Source organism: Elaeis guineensis, chromosome 16, assembly GCF_000442705.2.
Source record: "Elaeis guineensis isolate ETL-2024a chromosome 16, EG11, whole genome shotgun sequence".
In the NCBI taxonomy this organism is placed as follows: Eukaryota; Viridiplantae; Streptophyta; class Magnoliopsida; order Arecales; family Arecaceae; genus Elaeis; species Elaeis guineensis.
Genome location: NC_026008.2, coordinates 17970134 through 17974565, shown reverse-complemented (window position 1 = coordinate 17974565; position 4432 = coordinate 17970134).

Genomic DNA, 4432 nt, shown 5'->3' with positions numbered 1-4432 from the left:
GGCTCCTCAAATCCACTCGACTATTTAGAGGGCTACAAGGCCCTCATGATGCTTAAGGGGGCTTCGGATGTCTTCTTCAGCCTTGCTTTTTTTACCACACTTAAAAAGTCGGTGCACATATGGTACTCCAATCTACAATCGGAGTCCATTCATTCATTTAAGCAACTTGGAAAGAAGTTCATTGTGCACTTCTGCTATAATGGATCACAGTTGAAGAACTCTGACAATCACTTTTTGATTCAGGAAGGAGAGGGAGAGTCACTACATGACTACATGTGTGGTTCAATGCAGCCATGCTCAAGGTGCGCATCTTTGATGAGTTGGTTGCCATACCTATTGGATTTTGGTGACATAGTGGAATATAGATTTCAAAATTTTTAACATGCATACAATAATAAAAACTAAGTTTAACAATTAAACTCAACCATCGAAACTCAAAAACCCTAGGAACCCCTTGATGATTACAATCAAATCACAAAAACATAAATATAAGGAGAAGATCAGAAGTCATATACCACCATGAAGATCACAAACTAGTAGTTTTGAGATCTCCACAAGACTCCAAAGCAGAAGCTCTCCAACGGTGATCTACACAGGATTGATCAGGGCCCTTCCCAACTCGTCATGGTGCTGCAGCCTTCTTCCTAAGCATGCTGCTGTTAGTCCTTCACAAGAACTCGATGCACTATTGCTTGTATGCCTTCATGAGCTCCACTAACACCACTCTAGGAATCCTTTCCTAAAGGATCTCACCACACTCTAATCAGATTTTATGTTCAACACATGAACAATCTGATTTTAGGACAAATATCTTATACTTTCTTTTTTTTCTTGTCTTTTTCTTAGATTTTTTTTTATTATTTCCTCTCATTTCCATGCCCATTATTAGCCAAAAATGGCATGTAGAAATAGGTTGTGGTACCCCCTTTAAATAGGAAACATAGGGCGACTCCATGGGATGCCAACTCTTGGCGTCCCATAACTATTACATGCACAAAATAATTTTTTCATGCAATCTGAGGAGTTTGCATGAAAACCAAAGAGGTTAACCAGTAGAAGGACTCTTCCTCTCCTTGAAAAAAATTAAGATGCCAACAATTGGTGCGTGGGATAAGGATAAAAGGCATGAAACCAAGAGTACATTCCATGAAGGACTCTTCCCAAAAATCAATGTACAAAGGGGGGCATCCATAATTTTTTGGCATGTGGTTTCCTTGCTAGAGAAGTACTCTTCCTTCTTTTCTGTGCCTATAATTCTAGGGGTCATCTGATGACACGGTGAATTAATAAATGCAGAGAGAATTGAAGGAAAGAAATTAAAAGTCTGCGTAGAAATGAACTCTTCCATTTCCATCACATAAAAGTGGGTGTCCCATAATCTTTTTGGTGTGAAGTTCCTTCCTAGTGAAGAACTCCTTCTCCTCTTCCACATCCCATTTCCCTAAGGCACCATCTAATGGCACACAAAAATAATGGGATGTGTGGAACATGTAATGAAATTAAGAGGAGTAAAAATGAAGGAATCTCCTTCTTAAACACAAAAACAATTCTTGCAATTTATCTTTAGTGAAGACAATCTTCACCTTCTTTCCTCAACCAATCCCTGACATTCGGTCAATTTTTAAAAATATCCTAAGTAGTGATGTAAAGATGCAAATGTGAATATAAGAACATAAATAGGACTACTCATGATGACATGCACAAGTTAGATGAGGATTTTTATCTAATTGTGTCTCTCACTATTTTAACAAATTTCATAGCCCTTAAGTATAAAATCGAAGAATCTTATCATGAAGTTTCTTAGTGGGGTTAAGATCTTAATTCCTCAAAAAAGGCCTTGCGGATAGCATAACAAGCTCCTATGAGTTCAAGGGTAAGTAACTTTTTACTAATTGCATCTCATGCTACTCTCAACATAACTTTTGCCTCTAAAATACTTATAGCCTTATGGATAGCACAACAAACTATAGTATTTTAGTTAAGTCATACCCTTCAATCTTATATGGTTATACCTGAATAAAACTGTCCTTGTGGATAGCACAACAAGATAGAACTATCAGAATATGCCATAAGCATCACTAAGTCAACATCATACCAATTACTATAGTAAGCCATGTAGATAGCACAACAAACTCATTACAGTTTTTGATATACTCTATTGACCTAGGATGAGTTAAGTATCATTAGCTTCATTATGCACCAAGATAATTAAGCTAGTTCCCACAGCAACCATTGTGGATAGCACAATAAGTCTACTATGATTCTTCACATAACACTGGCTTAGCATGAAGGAAGGCATGGGTAGTATTCTTAACACTTCATCATTATATAATTTAATCGAGGGACTTAGGTCTCATGCACATCCTAAACTATTTAATCATGCATCATATGCAACGTAAATACAAATTCTTAACTACTAGCATATAAGAGCACATATCAAGGAATACAAATAGTTATGGACTTTAAAAATCATCTGAGCCACAAGATGATCTAAGGGTCTAACCCTAGGTGCATCATAGATTAAACCATCTCATGGTCAGTCTTAATGTGCCTATGCTCTTCAGAAGTGTGGTAGTTCAGTCTTCATCACCATAAAAACAACCATGAATGCTTGATCTTTATTTGAAAATAGAATGAAACAATTTCAATTTGCTCTCAAATAATTTTTTTTTATAATTTTATATCATTATATAAAAATTTCAATCAACATTTAGAAATATAGAAAGGAGAGGTTCTACTGATAATATAATGCATCAGGGACACCTAGTCTTAATTGCAACTCTTGCAAATGCATTATATAATCAACTAGCATGTAAGCATTCATGCATATATCCATCACATGGATGTTTCATAGTCCATAACAAATCAACATAGTATTTTGTAACAGTTATAAAACATTATAACATACAACTCATATTATTTCAATTACGATATCATTCAAACACATATCAATTAAGATGTCCAAAATAATAGGCATATGACTTATCTAGGATTTTTGATTCGAGTTCAACACTTAACCCAAATTTTAACTTTTAAATTAATCAATTTTTATTCATTTAAGTTGAGTTGATCAATTCTTAGGTTAGATCTAATTCAATTAGGTCAACTCAGATTCGGTCATCCATAACTCAAACCCTAATCCAACTAAGAAAATGACAAATTTGATTAACCAAAATTAAACATAGCTTCTAATCAAATTAAAACTATGATATTGATTTAATCTATAATCATTAAATTCTAATCATATTAGAATAATGAATTATAGTTAAACCAATTTATTGGCACGAAAATCCTAATCCATTGTCTGATGCATCCTATCCATGACCAAAAATTTTTCGACCCCAGACACACCTCAGACAACAACCAAGATGGTCAACCCACAAAGGTGAGTGCCCGATAGCATGGTGGTTGGCCCTTGGATCTTAAGTAAATGCATCAAATGTATAAACCTTAATCCTTGACAATGTACATCCATATGCAGTATTCCAAGGCCCCCACATATCACACGCACTGAATTTCAATTTCATTAAAAATTAGATCATAGGATCTAAACTAAACTTATCACACAAGTCTATAGACCATGGAATTTTATATCCAAGGTTTGATCATAGATCAATAACACTTTATCAAAAACAAAGATGCATCAAAATCATCAAGAAAACATCAATCAGAAAATCTAATTTTGACATAATTCAAATTGGATCTAATCCATATCACAAGAATAACATAAAATTTGACTGAATCTATCAAGGATGGCTCTGATACCACTGTTGGATTTCAATGATGTAGCAAAATATAAATTTTAAAATTTTTAACATACATACAATAATGAAAACTAAGTTTAACAATTAAACTCAACCACCGAAACTCAAAAACCCTAAGAACCCCTTGATGATTACAATCAAATCACAAAAACATGCATATAAAGAGAAGACCAAAAATAATATACCACCATGAAGACCATGAACTAGTGATTTTGAGATCTCCAAAGCAGAAGCCCTCCAACGGCGATCCACACAGGATTGATCAGGGCGCTTCCAAACTCGTCATAGTGCTGCAGCCTTCTTCCTAAGTGCGCTGCTGTTAGTCCTTCACAAGAACTCGATACACCATTGCTTGTATGCCTTCATGACCTCTACTAGGATCACTCTAAAAACTCTTTCCCAAAGGATCTCACCACACTCTAATCAGATTTTATATTCAACACATGAACAATTTGATTTTAGGACAAGTAACTTGTACTTTCTTTTTTTTCTTATCTTTTTCCCAATTTTTTTTTATTATTTCTTCTCATTTCCATGCACATTTTCAGTCAAAAATGGCATGTAGAAATAGGTTGTGGCACCCCCTTTAAATAGGAAACATGGGGCGACTCCATGGGATGCCAACTCTTGGCATCCCATAACTATTATACGCACAAAATAAATTTTTC